This window comes from Aulonocara stuartgranti (genome assembly GCF_965226115.1).
Source record: "Aulonocara stuartgranti genome assembly, chromosome: 20".
Classification (NCBI taxonomy): domain Eukaryota; kingdom Metazoa; phylum Chordata; class Actinopteri; order Cichliformes; family Cichlidae; genus Aulonocara; species Aulonocara stuartgranti.
The window spans coordinates 18,443,521-18,466,322 of record NC_138956.1 but is presented as its reverse complement, the minus strand read 5'-3'; the positions used below and the strand labels follow the sequence as shown (position 1 = coordinate 18,466,322).

Here is a 22,802-nt window from a genome sequence, read left to right as displayed (position 1 = left end):
GCTATTTATATGAAGTTGTACAAAAACGCTTTCTTTCGCCAAGACAGTGCGTTTCTCACTGTTACATGCATTTGAATGGGGAACTCGACCGAAACAAAGTATAGGTTTTCATTATGTGTATAACTTGGAAATCTTAGCTCAAACAGCTGCAAAACCTGTTTTCCCAGCACGGGGACCTTGAGTTCTATAAGATAAAGCCATAAACATGTTTGTCTGAGTCTTCTATCAAAAGTTACAGCTATTTATATGAAGTTGTACAAAAACGCTTTCTTTCGCCAAGACAGTGCGTTTCTCACTGTTACATGCATTTGAATGGGGAACTCGACCGAAACAAAGTATAGGTTTTCATTATGTGTATAACTTGGAAATCTTAGCTCCAACAGCTGCAAATCCTGTTTTCCCAGCACGGGGACCTTGAGTTCTATAAGATAAAGCCATAAACATGTTTGTCTGAGTCTTCTATCAAAAGTTACAGCTATTTATATGAAGTTGTACAAAAACGCTTTCTTTCGCCAAGACTGCGTTTCTCACTGTTACATGCATTTGAATGGGGAACTCGACCGAAACAAAGTATAGGTTTTCATTATGTGTATAACTTGAAAATCTTAGCTCCAACAGCTGCAAATCCTGTTTTCCCAGCACGGGGACCTTGAGTTCTATAAGATAAAGCCATAAACATGTTTGTCTGAGTCTTCTATCAAATGTTACAGCTATTTATATGAAGTTGTACAAAAACGCTTTCTTTCGCCAAGACTGCGTTTCTCACTGTTACATGCATTTGAATGGGGAACTCGACCGAAACAAAGTATAGGTTTTCATTATGTGTATAACTTGAAAATCTTAGCTCCAACAGCTGCAAATCCTGTTTTCCCAGCACGGGGACCTTGAGTTCTATAAGATAAAGCCATAAACATGTTTGTCTGAGTCTTCTATCAAAAGTTACAGCTATTTATATGAAGTTGTACAAAAACGCTTTCTTTCGCCAAGACAGTGCGTTTCTCACTGTTACATGCATTTGAATGGGGAACTCGACCGAAACAAAGTATAGGTTTTCATTATGTGTATAACTTGAAAATCTTAGCTCCAACAGCTGCAAATCCTGTTTTCCCAGCACGGGGACCTTGAGTTCTATAAGATAAAGCCATAAACATGTTTGTCTGAGTCTTCTATCAAAAGTTACAGCTATTTATATGAAGTTGTACAAAAACGCTTTCTTTCGCCAAGACAGTGCGTTTCTCACTGTTACATGCATTTGAATGGGGAACTCGACCGAAACAAAGTATAGGTTTTCATTATGTGTATAACTTGAAAATCTTAGCTCCAACAGCTGCAAATCCTGTTTTCCCAGCACGGGGACCTTGAGTTCTATAAGATAAAGCCATAAACATGTTTGTCTGAGTCTTCTATCAAAAGTTACAGCTATTTATATGAAGTTGTACAAAAACGCTTTCTTTCGCCAAGACAGTGCGTTTCTTACTGTTACATGCATTTGAATGGGGAACTCGACCGAAACAAAGTATAGGTTTTCATTATGTGTATAACTTGAAAATCTTAGCTCCAACAGCTGCAAATCCTGTTTTCCCAGCACGGGGACCTTGAGTTCTATAAGATAAAGCCATAAACATGTTTGTCTGAGTCTTCTATCAAATGTTACAGCTATTTATATGAAGTTGTACAAAAACGCTTTCTTTCGCCAAGACTGCGTTTCTCACTGTTACATGCATTTGAATGGGGAACTCGACCGAAACAAAGTATAGGTTTTCATTATGTGTATAACTTGAAAATCTTAGCTCCAACAGCTGCAAATCCTGTTTTCCCAGCACGGGGACCTTGAGTTCTATAAGATAAAGCCATAAACATGTTTGTCTGAGTCTTCTATCAAAAGTTACAGCTATTTATATGAAGTTGTACAAAAACGCTTTCTTTCGCCAAGACAGTGCGTTTCTCACTGTTACATGCATTTGAATGGGGAACTCGACCGAAACAAAGTATAGGTTTTCATTATGTGTATAACTTGGAAATCTTAGCTCAAACAGCTGCAAAACCTGTTTTCCCAGCACGGGGACCTTGAGTTCTATAAGATAAAGCCATAAACATGTTTGTCTGAGTCTTCTATCAAAAGTTACAGCTATTTATATGAAGTTGTACAAAAACGCTTTCTTTCGCCAAGACAGTGCGTTTCTCACTGTTACATGCATTTGAATGGGGAACTCGACCGAAACAAAGTATAGGTTTTCATTATGTGTATAACTTGGAAATCTTAGCTCCAACAGCTGCAAATCCTGTTTTCCCAGCACGGGGACCTTGAGTTCTATAAGATAAAGCCATAAACATGTTTGTCTGAGTCTTCTATCAAAAGTTACAGCTATTTATATGAAGTTGTACAAAAACGCTTTCTTTCGCCAAGACTGCGTTTCTCACTGTTACATGCATTTGAATGGGGAACTCGACCGAAACAAAGTATAGGTTTTCATTATGTGTATAACTTGAAAATCTTAGCTCCAACAGCTGCAAATCCTGTTTTCCTAGCACGGGGACCTTGAGTTCTATAAGATAAAGCCATAAACATGTTTGTCTGAGTCTTCTATCAAAAGTTACAGCTATTTATATGAAGTTGTACAAAAACGCTTTCTTTCGCCAAGACAGTGCGTTTCTCACTGTTACATGCATTTGAATGGGGAACTCGACCGAAACAAAGTATAGGTTTTCATTATGTGTATAACTTGAAAATCTTAGCTCCAACAGCTGCAAATCCTGTTTTCCCAGCACGGGGACCTTGAGTTCTATAAGATAAAGCCATAAACATGTTTGTCTGAATCTTCTATCAAAAGTTACAGCTATTTATATGAAGTTGTACAAAAACGCTTTCTTTCGCCAAGACAGTGCGTTTCTCACTGTTACATGCATTTGAATGGGGAACTCGACCGAAACAAAGTATAGGTTTTCATTATGTGTATAACTTGGAAATCTTAGCTCAAACAGCTGCAAAACCTGTTTTCCCAACACGGGGACCTTGAGTTCTATAAGATAAAGCCATAAACATGTTTGTCTGAGTCTTCTATCAAAAGTTACAGCTATTTATATGAAGTTGTACAAAAACGCTTTCTTTCGCCAAGACAGTGCGTTTCTCACTGTTACATGCATTTGAATGGGGAACTCGACCGAAACAAAGTATAGGTTTTCATTATGTGTATAACTTGAAAATCTTAGCTCCAACAGCTGCAAAACCTGTTTTCCCAGCACGGGGACCTTGAGTTCTATAAGATAAAGCCATAAACATGTTTGTCTGAGTCTTCTATCAAAAGTTACAGCTATTTATATGAAGTTGTACAAAAACGCTTTCTTTCGCCAAGACAGTGCGTTTCTCACTGTTACATGCATTTGAATGGGGAACTCGACCGAAACAAAGTATAGGTTTTCATTATGTGTATAACTTGAAAATCTTAGCTCCAACAGCTGCAAATCCTGTTTTCCCAGCACGGGGACCTTGAGTTCTATAAGATAAAGCCATAAACATGTTTGTCTGAATCTTCTATCAAAAGTTACAGCTATTTATATGAAGTTGTACAAAAACGCTTTCTTTCGCCAAGACAGTGCGTTTCTTACTGTTACATGCATTTGAATGGGGAACTCGACCGAAACAAAGTATAGGTTTTCATTATGTGTATAACTTGAAAATCTTAGCTCCAACAGCTGCAAATCCTGTTTTCCCAGCACAGGGACCTTGAGTTCTATAAGATAAAGCCATAAACATGTTTGTCTGAGTCTTCTATCAAAAGTTACAGCTCTTTATATGAAGTTGTACAAAAACGCTTTCTTTCGCCAAGACAGTGCGTTTCTCACTGTTACATGCATTTGAATGGGGAACTCGACCGAAACAAAGTATAGGTTTTCATTATGTGTATAACTTGGAAATCTTAGCTCCAACAGCTGCAAATCCTGTTTTCCCAGCACGGGGACCTTGAGTTCTATAAGATAAAGCCATAAACATGTTTGTCTGAGTCTTCTATCAAAAGTTACAGCTATTTATATGAAGTTGTACAAAAACGCTTTCTTTCGCCAAGACAGTGTGTTTCTCACTGTTACATGCATTTGAATGGGGAACTCGACTGAAACAAAGTATAGGTTTTCATTATGTGTATAACTTGGAAATCTTAGCTCAAACAGCTGCAAAACCTGTTTTCCCAGCACGGGGACCTTGAGTTCTATAAGATAAAGCCATAAACATGTTTGTCTGAGTCTTCTATCAAAAGTTACAGCTATTTATATGAAGTTGTACAAAAACGCTTTCTTTCGCCAAGACAGTGCGTTTCTCACTGTTACATGCATTTGAATGGGGAACTCGACCGAAACAAAGTATAGGTTTTCATTATGTGTATAACTTGAAAATCTTAGCTCCAACAGCTGCAAATCCTGTTTTCCCAGCACGGGGACCTTGAGTTCTATAAGATAAAGCCATAAACATGTTTGTCTGAGTCTTCTATCAAAAGTTACAGCTATTTATATGAAGTTGTACAAAAACGCTTTCTTTCGCCAAGACAGTGCGTTTCTCACTGTTACATGCATTTGAATGGGGAACTCGACCGAAACAAAGTATAGGTTTTCATTATGTGTATAACTTGAAAATCTTAGCTCCAACAGCTGCAAATCCTGTTTTCCCAGCACGGGGACCTTGAGTTCTATAAGATAAAGCCATAAACATGTTTGTCTGAGTCTTCTATCAAAAGTTACAGCTATTTATATGAAGTTGTACAAAAACGCTTTCTTTCGCCAAGACAGTGCGTTTCTCACTGTTACATGCATTTGAATGGGGAACTCGACCGAAACAAAGTATAGGTTTTCATTATGTGTATAACTTGGAAATCTTAGCTCAAACAGCTGCAAAACCTGTTTTCCCAGCACGGGGACCTTGAGTTCTATAAGATAAAGCCATAAACATGTTTGTCTGAGTCTTCTATCAAAAGTTACAGCTATTTATATGAAGTTGTACAAAAACGCTTTCTTTCGCCAAGACAGTGCGTTTCTCACTGTTACATGCATTTGAATGGGGAACTCGACCGAAACAAAGTATAGGTTTTCATTATGTGTATAACTTGAAAATCTTAGCTCCAACAGCTGCAAAACCTGTTTTCCCAGCACGGGGACCTTGAGTTCTATAAGATAAAGCCATAAACATGTTTGTCTGAGTCTTCTATCAAAAGTTATACAGCTATTTATATGAAGTTGTACAAAAACGCTTTCTTTCGCCAAGACAGTGCGTTTCTCACTGTTACATGCATTTGAATGGGGAACTCGACCGAAACAAAGTATAGGTTTTCATTATGTGTATAACTTGGAAATCTTAGCTCAAACAGCTGCAAAACCTGTTTTCCCAGCACGGGGACCTTGAGTTCTATAAGATAAAGCCATAAACATGTTTGTCTGAGTCTTCTATCAAAAGTTACAGCTATTTATATGAAGTTGTACAAAAACGCTTTCTTTCGCCAAGACAGTGCGTTTCTCACTGTTACATGCATTTGAATGGGGAACTCGACCGAAACAAAGTATAGGTTTTCATTATGTGTATAACTTGGAAATCTTAGCTCCAACAGCTGCAAATCCTGTTTTCCCAGCACGGGGACCTTGAGTTCTATAAGATAAAGCCATAAACATGTTTGTCTGAGTCTTCTATCAAAAGTTACAGCTATTTATATGAAGTTGTACAAAAACGCTTTCTTTCGCCAAGACTGCGTTTCTCACTGTTACATGCATTTGAATGGGGAACTCGACCGAAACAAAGTATAGGTTTTCATTATGTGTATAACTTGAAAATCTTAGCTCCAACAGCTGCAAATCCTGTTTTCCCAGCACGGGGACCTTGAGTTCTATAAGATAAAGCCATAAACATGTTTGTCTGAGTCTTCTATCAAAAGTTACAGCTATTTATATGAAGTTGTACAAAAACGCTTTCTTTCGCCAAGACAGTGCGTTTCTCACTGTTACATGCATTTGAATGGGGAACTCGACCGAAACAAAGTATAGGTTTTCATTATGTGTATAACTTGAAAATCTTAGCTCCAACAGCTGCAAATCCTGTTTTCCCAGCACGGGGACCTTGAGTTCTATAAGATAAAGCCATAAACATGTTTGTCTGAATCTTCTATCAAAAGTTACAGCTATTTATATGAAGTTGTACAAAAACGCTTTCTTTCGCCAAGACAGTGCGTTTCTCACTGTTACATGCATTTGAATGGGGAACTCGACCGAAACAAAGTATAGGTTTTCATTATGTGTATAACTTGGAAATCTTAGCTCAAACAGCTGCAAAACCTGTTTTCCCAACACGGGGACCTTGAGTTCTATAAGATAAAGCCATAAACATGTTTGTCTGAGTCTTCTATCAAAAGTTACAGCTATTTATATGAAGTTGTACAAAAACGCTTTCTTTCGCCAAGACAGTGCGTTTCTCACTGTTACATGCATTTGAATGGGGAACTCGACCGAAACAAAGTATAGGTTTTCATTATGTGTATAACTTGAAAATCTTAGCTCCAACAGCTGCAAAACCTGTTTTCCCAGCACGGGGACCTTGAGTTCTATAAGATAAAGCCATAAACATGTTTGTCTGAGTCTTCTATCAAAAGTTACAGCTATTTATATGAAGTTGTACAAAAACGCTTTCTTTCGCCAAGACAGTGCGTTTCTCACTGTTACATGCATTTGAATGGGGAACTCGACCGAAACAAAGTATAGGTTTTCATTATGTGTATAACTTGAAAATCTTAGCTCCAACAGCTGCAAATCCTGTTTTCCCAGCACGGGGACCTTGAGTTCTATAAGATAAAGCCATAAACATGTTTGTCTGAATCTTCTATCAAAAGTTACAGCTATTTATATGAAGTTGTACAAAAACGCTTTCTTTCGCCAAGACAGTGCGTTTCTTACTGTTACATGCATTTGAATGGGGAACTCGACCGAAACAAAGTATAGGTTTTCATTATGTGTATAACTTGAAAATCTTAGCTCCAACAGCTGCAAATCCTGTTTTCCCAGCACGGGGACCTTGAGTTCTATAAGATAAAGCCATAAACATGTTTGTCTGAGTCTTCTATCAAAAGTTACAGCTCTTTATATGAAGTTGTACAAAAACGCTTTCTTTCGCCAAGACAGTGCGTTTCTCACTGTTACATGCATTTGAATGGGGAACTCGACCGAAACAAAGTATAGGTTTTCATTATGTGTATAACTTGGAAATCTTAGCTCCAACAGCTGCAAATCCTGTTTTCCCAGCACGGGGACCTTGAGTTCTATAAGATAAAGCCATAAACATGTTTGTCTGAGTCTTCTATCAAAAGTTACAGCTATTTATATGAAGTTGTACAAAAACGCTTTCTTTCGCCAAGACAGTGTGTTTCTCACTGTTACATGCATTTGAATGGGGAACTCGACTGAAACAAAGTATAGGTTTTCATTATGTGTATAACTTGGAAATCTTAGCTCAAACAGCTGCAAAACCTGTTTTCCCAGCACGGGGACCTTGAGTTCTATAAGATAAAGCCATAAACATGTTTGTCTGAGTCTTCTATCAAAAGTTACAGCTATTTATATGAAGTTGTACAAAAACGCTTTCTTTCGCCAAGACAGTGCGTTTCTCACTGTTACATGCATTTGAATGGGGAACTCGACCGAAACAAAGTATAGGTTTTCATTATGTGTATAACTTGAAAATCTTAGCTCCAACAGCTGCAAATCCTGTTTTCCCAGCACGGGGACCTTGAGTTCTATAAGATAAAGCCATAAACATGTTTGTCTGAGTCTTCTATCAAATGTTACAGCTATTTATATGAAGTTGTACAAAAACGCTTTCTTTCGCCAAGACTGCGTTTCTCACTGTTACATGCATTTGAATGGGGAACTCGACCGAAACAAAGTATAGGTTTTCATTATGTGTATAACTTGAAAATCTTAGCTCCAACAGCTGCAAATCCTGTTTTCCCAGCACGGGGACCTTGAGTTCTATAAGATAAAGCCATAAACATGTTTGTCTGAGTCTTCTATCAAAAGTTACAGCTATTTATATGAAGTTGTACAAAAACGCTTTCTTTCGCCAAGACAGTGCGTTTCTCACTGTTACATGCATTTGAATGGGGAACTCGACCGAAACAAAGTATAGGTTTTCATTATGTGTATAACTTGAAAATCTTAGCTCCAACAGCTGCAAATCCTGTTTTCCCAGCACGGGGACCTTGAGTTCTATAAGATAAAGCCATAAACATGTGTATCCGAGTCTTCTATCAAAAGTTACAGCTATTTATATGAAGTTGTACAAAAACGCTTTCTTTCGCCAAGACAGTGCGTTTCTCACTGTTACATGCATTTGAATGGGGAACTCGACCGAAACAAAGTATAGGTTTTCATTATGTGTATAACTTGGAAATCTTAGCTCAAACAGCTGCAAAACCTGTTTTCCCAGCACGGGGACCTTGAGTTCTATAAGATAAAGCCATAAACATGTGTATCCGAGTCTTCTATCAAAAGTTACAGCTATTTATATGAAGTTGTACAAAAACGCTTTCTTTCGCCAAGACAGTGCGTTTCTCACTGTTACATGCATTTGAATGGGGAACTCACCGAAACAAAGTATAGGTTTTCATTATGTGTATAACTTGAAAATCTTAGCTCAAACAGCTGCAAAACCTGTTTTGTTTTCCCAGCACGGGGACCTTGAGTTCTATAAGATAAAGCCATAAACATGTGTATCCGAGTCTTCTATCAAAAGGTACAGCTATTTATATGAAGTTGTACAAAAACGCTTTCTTTTGCCAAGACAGTGCGTTTCTCACTGTTACATGCATTTGAATGGGGAACTCGACCGAAACAAAGTATAGATTTTCATTATGTGTATAACTTGGAAATCTTAGCTCACACAGCTGCAAAATCTGTTTTCCCAGCACGGGGATATTGAATTCTATAAGATAAAACCATAAATACATCAATCTGAGCCTTCTATCAAAAGTTACAGCTGTCTTCATGAAGCTGTACAAAAACACTTTATTTCGCCGAGACAGTGCGTTTCTGACTATTACATGCATTTGAATGCAGTTCTCGCACGAAACAAAGTATAGGTTTTCATTATGTGAATAACTCGAAAATCTTAGCTCAAACCTGTTTGCTCAACACGGGGATACTGAATATTATAAGATAAAGCCATAACTACGTAAATCTGAATCTTCTATCAAAAGTTACAGCTAACTTCATGAAGTTGTACAAAAAGGCTTTATTTTGCAAAGATAGTGCGTTTCTGACTATTACATGCGAGACGTGTCTCTTTACTGTGTTTAAGACACTTTACAGGTCCCTCCCCTAATGAAGAGTAGTGAGCAGCTGATTGGACCATGGAACAGGTGACCACGTTCAAAAAGCCGCTCTGACAGCTCCAGAGGGGAGAGAGGGAGAGAGTGTGTGCAACGAGCGAGTAGCCTGACAGCCGTGGCGGTCCTGACCATGGTTTTCCCAGCCTGTGCTTATCTTGTGTATTTGTGTGAGGGTGAATTGTAAAAGCCGCTCCTAGTGCATTAGCTGAGAGCTTAGGCACTCGTGGGCTGAAGCGGAAGGGGTGAGCTGCCTTTTCTTTTGGAATCGTTTTCTCCTGTTTTCTTGGTCAGGGAGCGAGGGATAGCTCTGTCATTTGTTTGTTCTTTTTCTTTCCTAGGGTTTAGTTAGTCTTTGCTGGTGGGTCTTAGTTGGTTTTGTTTATTATTTTGGCCTGGGCTCACCCTGGAGCTATGCTTCTTGTCCTTAAATAAAATCACCTTTTTTTTACTCACAACTGGTTTGGATGTTTGGCTTGGGAACCAGGGCGGGGATTTGTATCTCTCTCCTCCAACCTTATGTGCGTCCCTACACGCCTAGATTAGGGGCGTAACATAAATGGAGTTCTCACACGAAACAAAGTATAGCTTTTTATTTTGTGAATAACTTAAAAATCTTAGCTCACATAGCTTTAAAACTGTTTGCTCAACGGGGATATTGAATTCTATAAGATAAAGCCATAAATACGTATATCTGAGTTTCCTATCAAAAGTTACAGCTGTCTTCATGAAGTTGTAAACCCTTTATTTCGCCGAGACAGTGCGTTTCTGACTTTTACATGCATTTGAATGGAGTTCTCGCACGAAACAAAGTATAGGCTTTCATTTTTTCAATAACTGGAAGCTCTTGGCTCAAACAGCTGCAAAACCTGTTTCCCCAGCACGGAGATGCTGAATTGTATAAGGCAAAGCCATATTGATGTGTGTCTGAGCCTTCTATCAAAAGTTACAGGTAACTTCAAGCTGTACAAAAACACTTTATTTCGCCGAGACCGTGCGTTTCTGACTATTACATGCATTTGAATGGAGTTCTCGCACGAAACAAAGTATAGGTTTTCATCTTGTGAATAACTTGAAAATCTTAGCTCACATAGCTTTAAAAGTGTTTGCTCAACACGGGGATATTGAATTCGATCAGATAAAGCCATAAATACGCATATCTGAGTCTCCTATCAAAAGTTAGAGCTGTCTTCATGAAGTTGTAAACGCTTTATTTCGCCAAGACAGTGCGTTTCTGACTATTACATGCATTTGAATGGAGTTGTCGCACGAAACAAAGTATAGGTATTCATTTTGTGAATAACTTGAAAATCTTAGATCAAACAGCTGCAAAACCTGTTTGCTCAACACGGGGATATCGAACTTTATAAGATAAAGCCATAAATATGTTTATATGCGTCTTCTATCAAAAGTTACAGCTGTCTTGAATGAAAGCATTATAGCAGCTTACCTCGATCATGTGGTAGAACAGACACATGGGCCACCTACGTGTCCTTCTACGGCAGGAGTAGTTGCCACAAACCTGCAAAACAAAAAGAAATGATCAGGTGACATGAACAGATTTATACAGCCATAAGCAAGAGATTCTTTCTGCCTGTGGGCGTCAAACTGGACCCCCCTCCTTACTGTAACTATCAAAACTATCATAGTCTAAAACTATCATCTCATATCAAAACTATTATAATCACATTATCTGACTTTATCAGTTATAACAATGAGAAACGGTAAACAATTTGGCAAATAAATTACTTATAATTGTGCTTACCTGGTCCAAATGATCCACAGTCCCTTTGCATTTGTTATAATCCAGGATGATGTGGGGCTTTCTCTTCCCAGAGTCCTGGACTTGTAGCTCACGGTGCCTGGTGCTCAATAAGACAACCTTTTTTCTTTGCTTGGGGATGTAGGAAACCACAGCCTTGCCCCCCCCCCCTAGCGACCTGGACGGGAGAGACGATCATCGAATCTTACTGCCCGATTAATTTGCTCAAATCATTTTTTTTTTGACATGGTAGCATGAAACAGAAGAGCCCTGTCTCCCCATTTCACAGGCTTGTTGTCGTTTCATGTTGAGACCTGTACAGGCCAGCCAGCATCACAAGCCCCATGTAAGCCTGCAACTCCTCATCTATGTCCTTCCAGTCTTTTACTGACCTGTTGCCCCTGCAGGTTGGTGAAATGCAGGATTAGCTGCATAATGTCCTCTGCAAAAAAAAGATGGAAAGTGCTCACAGGGCTGCTGATCCTATACGAATTGCATAATGGGTTGGTCCTGGGGTTAAAATGGGGGGAGGAAAAAATGGCAGGACCTCTTCGTGTGTGGGTTGCCACATGATTTCTCCATTTTTAGATCTCCACTGGCCATCCTCCAGTCTTGTCTCTTCCTCCTGCTCTTCTTCCTCCTTCTCCTCCTCCGCACATGAGCTGCAAAGCTCCTCGGTGCCTGGCAAAAATTCTTCTTCGCTGTCAGAAGTATCTCCACTGCTTGTGGAGAGTGCAAAACTGCAGCAACAGCCTCCTCTAAACTGAGTGCACGCTTCATTGTGTCTGTGCAGAAATGACCACTCAGACCAGGCTGCAAAGTATTCTCATAGACTTCAAAGGTGCACCTGAATAAACATGCTATACCATACATCCAATAAGAGAGAGGAGGCACACTCTTGATCAAGAAAAAACATAAGCGCACGCCTTTGATCTCTCCCCCCCCCCCCCCCCCTCTCTCTCTCTCTCTCACACACACACACACACATGCACATACATACATACACAATACCATTTTATGGTGGTTAGCTGTTTTATTGTCATGCATTTTACAAGGTAAGATAACCATGTCCTGCATTCAAAACCACTGAAAATGTCTATGGTGGTGCTGTGCCTAATATTGTGCTGGTGTATGCTGGGTAATCGCACAGCTAGCGACTGGGTGACTTTATTCACCCGCTTCGGCTGTTGTCAGTCCATATCCCCTAGATATGGACCATCTCCTGCTAGATTGTTCAGAAGGTTGTTATCATCCATCCAGATGGAGGATCACTAACAGGAGCGTGGGAAGACTCCAGAATCCACTCTGGCTGCAATCCGGTGGATACAGGAGTGTGTACAGGTAAGACCGTTTAAACGGACAGCATTTATAGAATGACTATTAAAAGTCAGACCAGCGAGTGTCAATAATGTTAATGTGGTTATGTTAGTAATACACCGAGTGCTAATATAACAGCTTTAAGATGCATTTGTAGATGTTATTACGTGTTTTACCGTCTTTATGGTGCTAGCTTAAAGTTACGGTGTAAACGTTAGCTTATATTGGAGTAAAGCTGTTACTGTTTAAACGATGTTAGCACAGAAATATTAGCTTCTGTCATGACTGACGAAGTTACTAGTTAATAAAGTTTCCAGTAAAGTGTTTAATCGCAGCCACAGACTGACAGCAAATATCTCGATTAGCTTCAGTGCATCTGTAATAAATATGTGCAAGTTTCAGTGCTTCGTTTAAACTGTATGATACTTATACTGACCCAGGGTCAGTGTAAAATACAATCCTAGCTGTGTGAACAAAGCCTGGCTCCTTTAATCCTGCATGAAAAACCTCAGGATGCAGGCTATTATTACTCTTTCCTGCTGGCACACCTGTCACACCTGAGAGTCAGCTAGAAACTTACAGTGACGTGGACATCATGCAAAGACTGCCAGACTCTGTAATACTGCAAATGATCAGTGACTCAAGTTAACACTAAACTTTAAACGGTACCTCTGTGTCTCTGTGTGCTGAACATTTAGGATTGAGTCAGGCTGCATCTGTGTTAGTCCTCTGACAGACTGGTGACCTGTCCAGGTGTGCTCTACCTATGACTACTGGGACAGGCTCTAGCTCCTGTAATAGAAATTTTATGTTATTCTCATTTAAAGCATTTAAGTGCTTATGCATATGCTTAGTTGTGACACTGTTATAGACTGTTCAATGAAGGTTTCTAAAACTAGATGAACTTACTTCAGCAGTTTGAGAAAACAACTCCCTTTACAGGTGCTGATAACGTCAAGGGCACAAAACAGCATAACCATTGATCCGTTAGGTTTCATAGCGAGACACGTGAAGTGGCAGAGCTGACATGACTGAACTGTGATGTTTGATGTGTGTTTGCTCTCCTGTGCACAGTAATAAATAGCATGATCACAGCTCTTTCTGTGTTGCAGACTTTATTTAAAAAATTCCATGACATCTACTATAACTGAACCAACCTGGTGCTCTTCATTTATGGAGGCTGTTGAGTCTGAATGTTGGATGTTGTGTATCTCGTGTTCTCTGGGCTTTGTTGTCCTCAGTCTTTTTGCAGGATCAGAAAACAAAACCGGGAGGCGCGTAAATGTTTCTTCTCCATGATGTTTCTTCAAATGTTTCTTCTGGATGATGATATGACCGTGACACGGGATGCCACCTTTGGTCTTGTGACGAAGCAAAGCTCAGGAAGAAGTGTGATTAAATGGTACCCACATGTTGAGAAGGATGTACAGGGCACCTGCAGCCAAATCCAAGCTTCAGCTTAGTTGTAGTTGCAGAATGCTATAGGACTGAGACATCTAAGGCATCAAATGTTTGATTAAACGGATGAAAAAGAGAAGTTTTTTCCCTATAATTATCACTTCTTAAAATCTGTAGCAACTTCAAGTCTGTCAGCATGCTGAGCATGCTCAGAATGTGACAATATATTTTTGTTCAATATTTAATTTCTTTCAGTTGCAATTGTTAAATGAAAAAATATATATTCTTATAATTTAGCAAACGAATTTATAAAAAAAAAATACATATATCTGTATTAGTTTTAGTAAATTAATTTGACACCTGTATTGAAAATACCATATTGTATTCATACAGAATCAGTATGGTATCATTGTTTGTCTGTTCACTGATTGTTGAAGCTAAGAGCTACTTTGATCTGTTTAGATCTAAAGTATCCAAAGTTGAGTTCTAATGTTTCTTCACCCCTGTGTGTGTGATATGTGATTTCCTACATGCTGGCAGAGCAGAGCAGCAGTTTGTGCTCACAGATGGTGACGGTGTGGAGAGACGGTGGTATTTCCTCAGAAGAACCAGCAGAGTCACAAAGGACACCAGTCCATCTCACCACCTTGACTTGCTGACTGATGTTCGTCTACACTGCACAGAGGAAATCAACTGACCGAGGTTTGTCCAGTGACGTGTTATGAAATGTATATTTGTTTTATGCTTACAGATATGTTTTTCTTGACAGAGGCTCTGCAGAGGTTAGACAAAGCAGAGAAAACATGTGCTTTACATTTTACTGTGATTTATTGAGATATTTGTTGCCTGATGTTCAGCAGGAATGGAGAAATAGAATCAAAGGGAGATGTTTTTCCTGTTTTTGTAATGATGTAAGTAAATTTTCAATATTATTTATTTGCTTGGTTATATTAGGAGCGTTTCTGAGTGAGGGGGAGAGGAGTCATCATCCAGGTAAAGTGACGTGGATCAGTGGATACACTTGTCTCCCCTTTAAAGGAGACGATCCAAGTCATCCTTAAATGTTAGCGCTTTCAAATACACAAACATTTTTAAAGGACAAAAATGAACATCCAACTTTGACTGTAATACAAAATAAATCTTTGCATGTGTGTTTTCAAACTCTCAGATGGGCAGTATATCAGTCTTGGACTGTCTAACCTGCCGGAGCAGCACTGAATGACCACCGCACGAGCATGTTCCTGCAACATTCAGCATCTGATCCTTCATCTGTGTGCTTCTGCTTTTGGTAAGTAGAGTTACCCAACTCCAGTAACTCTAAACACATGCCATCCATTTCTAACGGCCTGGTTACTTCCTGTCAGTTACTTTAGAAACCATGTGGTCACCTGACCTAACACTGTTTCTTCTTCTTCTCCTTAATGTTGAAGTGTCAAATGTCAAACAGCTGGAGAGGAAACTACACCAGTGTACTGGGATGTTTCAGCAACACGTGCCAGATGCTGTTCCTTCATGGTGACATCACCAGAGACAGTCCCGCCCACCTCAGGACCCATTGATTATGATGATCTGATCCATCAAACCCCCAGCAGGTGAACTTTATTCATGACATAACACCGCAACAATGTAAAAAATTAAACAGCAACAGTCTAAATGTAAAGTGCATTCTAAAGTCCTCTTCAATAAATTGTATGCAAAGAGTCATTCAGGTCACTACAGAACCCAGAGTCTTCATCATTAAATCTCTGGTTGCTTCATTTTTTCTATCCTATATCAGATATTTTAAAGGTTAGCTTAGGTAAAGTTCCATTCTCATGGTGAGGCAAAGTGCTTTATGTGTGTGTGTGCCCGTGTCATGAACGGCTATAAAAGGCCTATAATTAAAGAACAAAGCGGGGTTTGAGTTCGAGTTGCGGCAGACTGTCACTACTTGTAAATGGAACGCAGCCTTCCTACGGCGGACAGCTAATAACAGGAATCGGACGCGGTCCAGCCAAGTCCACAGCAACCACCATAGCAACCGCCTAGCATGACCTTAAAAACATATTCTGTCTTCATAACTATCAAAATCGTGAAATGATTTGCAAAGTGTGAAAGTGTTACAGCTGCAGAGAGCTATGGCGGTATCTATGGAAGCTGTTTACATAGCTAATAATATACGATGTAACCATGGAGACAGTCAGTCACTTGAGCTAGCGGTGCATGTTTACTACAGTGAATAAGGTGATTGAGTGCACAGCGTCCACACTCTGCAGGGGGTAAAGACATTACTTCAATATTGTTTTATATTGATATATATTAGCCTTCTGTTGACCATCACCTCAGGTTCACCATTACAGTTTCAGATTACAGATGCACACTGTCTAAACACATTCAAAAACTCATGTCTCAGAAATAAGCACAGCTGTTCATGTTTGTCATTAGAGTTTTATTTGTAAGAAAATTATGAACTTCATATTGTGCATTAAATAAAAGAACATTTCACAACTCTGAGTCAACAGAAACAGGTAACAGAAATGTCTCTAATGTGTACAGTGTAGTGTAAGCATTAAAAGATCATAAAGGAAAAACTAACATTTATGTGAAACTAATTGTAATAAAAAATGAGCAGGTGCTTTATAGATTTAAAAGAAAGAATCTGAAAACAACACTTTTTTGGTCTAAGTGATCAAAGTAGAAAACAGAACTGATGTTCAAGAACAAACCGTAGCTGCACTAATATTACACATCTCGATCGTTGTACTGAACAGACATGTTGCTTTTAAAACCACATGCAGTGTGTGACCATGACTGTTCACTGAGACCATGAACGCCACTTCGCTGAAGCATTCTTCTTCTTCTTCTTGCCATTAAATTGGAAGCAGAAGCAACACGAGCTGATTTGATCTACTGAAAGGAAAAAGCAGAACATCTGAGTTGAAACCAGTCAGCTGAAATCATTAAGACAGGAACAAATTCAATGCAGTGTCTCAAGTGGCTTAGCCTGTTACAACTGTTGATACAAGCTAAATACAGTTAACACACAGTGTCAGGGAGCTCCAGTGTGGGAACTAGTGGCTTTAGGTTTGTAGTCATTTAACTTTCATCCATTCATTCGTTTAATTCAGGAGGAAGAAATGCCAGGTTGGTGCAGGCTGGTTACATGCATTTGGTCCCATGCTGTCTTTAATTAAATGACTTGGTTCATTTTATGGCTGGGCTGTATGTGGGGTTATATCATGTTATTTGGGCAGGAGTACCTGTCCCCTGTTAGACTTAGAAAGTTTCTCCATAAGTAGAGTTTCTAACTCTTCTAGCACATCTGTGGCTGACAGCTTTTTGGTGGCTCTTTTTACCCCACACTGGTTGTGAGTGTGTAAATAGCCCCACTAGTTATTTTGGGTTGCAGTTAACTAGGGAGGAAGGGGTGGGTATGCCATGATTAGGTGAATAACAATTATATGTGATACATAAATTTCACAATGCATGCATATATCTCTATCAATTAAACCTGGCCTGAGGGCTGCCATTTTTTACATTCAGTTATTTCTCTTAGAAATGTTGGAACTAAATAATGAATGTGTTACAGTTAAAGTGAAACACTGGTCAGTGTAAATGGCTCATTGGGACACAGAAACCTTTAAATTAAACCTGATATCTAGTGTCAAACAATATCAAAGCTGTAAAAGATGTTTACATTCAGAATTTATAAAACTATGATTGTAAATAAATTCAAACAAGTGAGCTTTTCTCTTTGTGCTGAATATCAACACTGTGGTTTCTTAGACTGTAAGCTGTACTTTAGTGCAACCAGTTGCAGAAGCTGCCACTCCAAATGTCTTTTGATAACAAGAAAAAAATACCTTTTCAGTACACGGCCTGAAGTTCTTCTCCGACATCTTCTGCAATCGGCTTTGTCTGCTGGTTTGAAGACAATAAACCACAAAAAAGATGATTTAGTCACTTTGTCTGCGTCATGCAGCTCGAATGTGTCGTGTAACGATGTTGAATAGCCGTCGTTATCCCTCTGCTTTGAGCCTTTTATCAAAAGTTACAGCTAACTTCATGAAGTTGTACAAAAAGGCTTCATTTCGCCGAGACAGTGCGTTTCTGACTATTACATGCATTTGAATGGAGTTCTTGCACGAAACAAAGTATAAGTTTTCATTATGTGAATAACTTGTATTTTACACTGACCCTGGGTCAGTATCAACTTCATGAAGACAGCTGTAACTTTTGATAGAGGACTCACACACACACATATTTATGGCTTTGCCTTATAGAATTCAGCATCTCCGTGCTGAGGAAATAGGTTTTGCAGCTGTTTGAGCTAAGATTTTCAAGTTATTCACAAATTGAAAACCTATACTTTGTGTCGGGCGAGAACTCCATTCAAATGCATGTAATAGCGAGAAACGCACTAACGTGGTGAAATAAAGCGTTTTTCCATAAACTTCATAAAGACAGCTGTAAATTTTGAGAGAAGACTCACACACACATTGGGGGGATATTGAAGTCTATAAGATAAAGCCATGAATATGTTTGTCTGAGTCTTCTATCAAAAGTTACAGCAAGCTCTATGAAGTTGATGAGAAACGCGTTTCTCACTGTTACATGCATTTGAATTTAGTTCTTGCCCGACACAAAGTATAGGTTTTAATTTGTGAATAACTTGAAAATCTTAGCTCAAACAGCTGCAAAACCTATTTCCTGAGCACTGAGATGCTGAATTCTATAAGGCAAAGCCATAAATATGTGTGTGTGATTCTTCTATCAACAGTTACAGCTGTCTTCTTGAAGTTGATACTGACCCAGGGTCAGTGTAAAATACAATCCTAGCTGTGTGAACAAAGCTTGGCTCCTTTAATCCTGCATGACAAACCTCAGGATGCAGGTTATTATTACTCTTTCCTGCTGGCACACCTGAGAGTCAGCTAGAAACTTACAGTGACGTGGACATCATGCAAAGACTGCCAGACTCTGTAATACTGTGAATGATCAGTGACTCAAGTTAACACTAAACTTTAAACAGTACCTCTGTGTCTCTGTGTGCTGAACATTTAGGATTGAGTCTGCATTGACTTTATTTATTGAGACTTTAATGTGCTAAAAGCAGGTTGAAGACAGCTCAGAAACATTTGAAGATTAAAATTTAGCATTATGGCTGCTGGTGGTTTGTAAAGCCTATACTCAGCTGTAGTTTTTGTTACTAATTTATGTTTGTTGTTGTTTAACACAGATTTCAGAAGAGCAAATATGCTTAATAGTTTAACTAGATTTCATTTGTCAGTGTGGGACTGCTGAGTCACCTGAAGAACTCATTTCATTCATTCTCCACATGATGTTCATATACAGAAATGTTTCACAGGAACTGGTTCCTCCCAAACTGTGAACTAGTGTGTTTCCATAGATTATCTCTGTATGAATGTACTTTTAAATGAAGGCAAGTGTTTGTCCTTTTTTGTTCCTCAGTTACAGTACGTGATATCTTGATATCAGGCGGTCAACACTGGGGGAAGACAAGAAGCAGACGTACTTCCAAGAGGGAGCTGCAGTGAGGACACAGCCAGGTCACTGAGGTCAGAGGTCAGAATCTGAAACAGCTCAGGTTTATATTTTAGGGGTTATAAAAAATCAAAATGTATTTATGAAGAAACCTTTAAATAATAGTCATAATTATGATTATTATAAGAAATATCAAACATTTAAGTGGATTTTCTGTTACACATGTTGTATTAGCCCTGCAATAAACTGGCAGCCTGTCTTTGTCCTGTATCAGCTGGGATAGGCTTCATCCTCCCGCAACCCTGAATTGGATACATTGTATTCCAATTATGTAATCTGATCATTTACAAACTCAAGGTATCTAATCAAAATGTAAGTAATAATTATAAAATGGGAAAGCAGAAATAAGTGTGACATAAATGTAAATGTGTTAGCTGACATAGAGGACAGCTACATGTAGTCTGAAAAACCTTTGTTGTCAAGTTTGCAGGTATATCAGCACGAGACATTCTTACATAGAAGAGTCTGTTAAAGTCTCTAACTCAGCGAAGCATTATTGGTCCCGTCTGTTTGGATAAATATAGTAAGTTGATGTTTGTCCATTTATTGACACATTTTCTTAAGTGCTTATCCAGTTCAGGATCACAGTGGAGCTGCAGCTGGATATGTTCATTAAATAAACCTTACAAAAGTTAACAATAAACCTGCATCCATGTACGTTGTTGTCCACAGGATAAGAAAATCAAACTGGAACACTGTGGAACATGTTAATAAATGTTTGTGTGTTTATGCCTGTGTCTTTCACAGGAGGCGCTGGAAGGTTTCCCTAATAGTTCCTGGTGAATCAAAGCAGAACCATAAAGGTTGCTGGATTGCATGATGGCCTTACCCCTGAGCAGTCATCCTGTTAAAGGAGGAACCAGTTAGAAGCTGTTTTCAAAGTAGCTGAGCAGATTTCATCTCAAGTAAGCGATTAACTGTTTGTTCATCTGTTCTGCCACTTAAAGAGCATTTAAGGACGTCTTTTGAGTGTCCAGCTGAATTAATTCTACTGGCTCTCATGGTCATTTGTTATTATAGACATATTTTTCATGTTCATCCAGCTATTTAGTAAATTCTATCTATTTAGTAATATCCGTCAGCTATAAAATGTAATATAAATATAAAAAATATCTAAATATCTCCTGCACTTTATATTTTAATGATGTAAGTCTGTTATCGTGTTACATTAGCATTCCTCACATATCAATGAGATGCTGTACAGTACAATCCTACTGACGCAGCAGAGGGATAACGACGGCTATTCAACATCGTTACACGACACATTCGAGCTGCATGACACAGACAAAGTGACTAAATCATCTTTTTTATGGTTTATTGTCTTCAAACCAGCAGACAAAGCCGATTGCAGAAGATTTCGGAGAAGAACTTCAGGCCGTGTACTGAAAAGGTATTTTTTTCTTGTTATCAAAAGACATTTGGAGTGGCAGCTTCTGCAACTGGTTGCACTAAAGTACAGCTTACAGTCTAAGAAACCACAGTGTTGATATTCAGCACAAAGAGAAAAGCTCACTTGTTTGAATTTATTTACAATCATAGTTTTATAAATTCTGAATGTAAACATCTTTTACAGCTTTGATATTGTTTGACACTAGATATCAGGTTTAATTTAAAGGTTTCTGTGTCCCAATGAGCCATTTACACTGACCAGTGTTTCACTTTAACTGTAACACATTCATTATTTAGTTCCAACATTTCTAAGAGAAATAACTGAATGTAAAAAATGGCAGCCCTCAGGCCAGGTTTAATTGATAGAGATATATGCATGCATTGTGAAATTTATGTATCACATATAATTGTTATTCACCTAATCATGGCATACCCACCCCTTCCTCCCTAGTTAACTGCAACCCAAAATAACAACCCGTTCTCACTCCCAAAGCGTAACATTTTACGCTAGGTGACAAATCGTCACCATATTACGTTTTCGGCTACCCACCACGTTCCTAAATGACGACCTCGGAAAAAGAGGAAATATGAGAACCGTCTGGACTGAACCTACACATGTTCGCTCTTTTTCTTCAAATCGCTTAGAAACACGCTATTTAACATCATTAAAGTCCTGGTTAAGGTCAGGAATAAGGTTATGGTCAGGGCTAGGGATAAGGTTAGGTTTAGGGCTGGAATACAGGGCTGGAACGTCTACTACCGCGGGAGCGTCATTACACTGGATTCCAGCCATAACCCGCCGCGTACCATAAGAATGCCGAAGGTCTCCTTTCGCGTTCCTCAGGAACGCCGCGGGACGTGACAAAACGTCGACATGTTACGCCTCGGGAGTGAGAACGCTCTGAAAATAACTAGTGGGGCTATTTACACACTCACAACCAGTGTGGGGTAAAAAGAGCCACCAAAAAGCTGTCAGCCACAGATGTGCTAGAAGAGTTAGAAACTCTACTTATGGAGAAACTTTCTAAGTCTAACAGGGGACAGGTACTCCTGCCCAAATAACATGATATAACCCCACATACAGCCCAGCCATAAAATGAACCAAGTCATTTAATTAAAGACAGCATGGGACCAAATGCATGTAACCAGCCTGCACCAACCTGGCATTTCTTCCTCCTGAATTAAATGAATGAATGGATGAAAGTTAAATGACTACAAACCTAAAGCCACTAGTTCCCACACTGGAGCTCCCTGACACTGTGTGTTAACCGTATTTAGCTTGTATCAACAGTTGTAACAGGCTAAGCCACTTGAGACACTGCATTGAATTTGTTCCTGTCTTAATGATTTCAGCTGACTGGTTTCAACTCAGATGTTCTACTTTTTCCTTTCAGTAGATCAAATCAGCTCGTGCTGCTTCTGCTTCCAATTTAATGGCAAGAAGAAGAAGAAGAATGCTTCAGCGAAGTGGCGTTCATGGTCTCAGTGAACAGTCATGGTCACACACTGCATGTGGTTTTAAAAGCAACATGTCTGTTCAGTACAACGATCGAGATGTGTAATATTAGTGCAGCTACGGTTTGTTCTTGAACATCAGTTCTGTTTTCTACTTTGATCACTTAGACCAAAAAAGTGTTGTTTTCAGATTCTTTCTTTTAAATCTATAAAGCACCTGCTCATTTTTTATTACAATTAGTTTCACATAAATGTTAGTTTTTCCTTTATGATCTTTTAATGCTTACACTACACTGTACACATTAGAGACATTTCTGTTACCTGTTTCTGTTGACTCAGAGTTGTGAAATGTTCTTTTATTTAATGCACAATATGAAGTTCATAATTTTCTTACAAATAAAACTCTAATGACAAACATGAACAGCTGTGCTTATTTCTGAGACATGAGTTTTTGAATGTGTTTAGACAGTGTGCATCTGTAATCTGAAACTGTAATGGTGAACCTGAGGTGATGGTCAACAGAAGGCTAATATATATCAATATAAAACAATATTGAAGTAATGTCTTTACCCCCTGCAGAGTGTGGA

At 38.9% G+C, this 22,802-nt stretch overlaps 1 protein-coding gene across 11 annotated transcripts in view; it reads left to right on the top strand.

Annotated features, from left to right (window-relative positions):
- LOC309696408 (uncharacterized protein) overlaps positions 1 to 22,602 on the top strand; it is a 596,714-nt gene extending 574,112 nt beyond the window's left edge. Inside the window, exons 6-15 of one of the 11 annotated variants that reach the window (XR_014273464.1) lie at positions 12,373 to 12,453; positions 13,671 to 13,831; positions 14,368 to 14,529; positions 14,782 to 14,890; positions 14,996 to 15,115; positions 15,258 to 15,419; positions 19,279 to 19,392; positions 20,119 to 20,276; positions 20,704 to 20,761; positions 22,155 to 22,602. The gene's annotated coding sequence lies outside the window, so the exon portion shown is untranslated. Of the gene's footprint in view, positions 1 to 12,061; positions 12,168 to 12,372; positions 13,832 to 14,367; positions 14,530 to 14,781; positions 14,891 to 14,995; positions 15,116 to 15,257; positions 15,420 to 19,278; positions 19,393 to 19,794; positions 19,895 to 20,118; positions 20,277 to 20,703; positions 20,762 to 22,154 lie in introns of those variants that run through there. The other 10 variants (XR_014273465.1, XR_014273474.1, XR_014273466.1 and 7 more) reach the window with 10 other exon arrangements.
- The last annotated feature ends 200 nt before the right edge of the window (positions 22,603 to 22,802 follow it).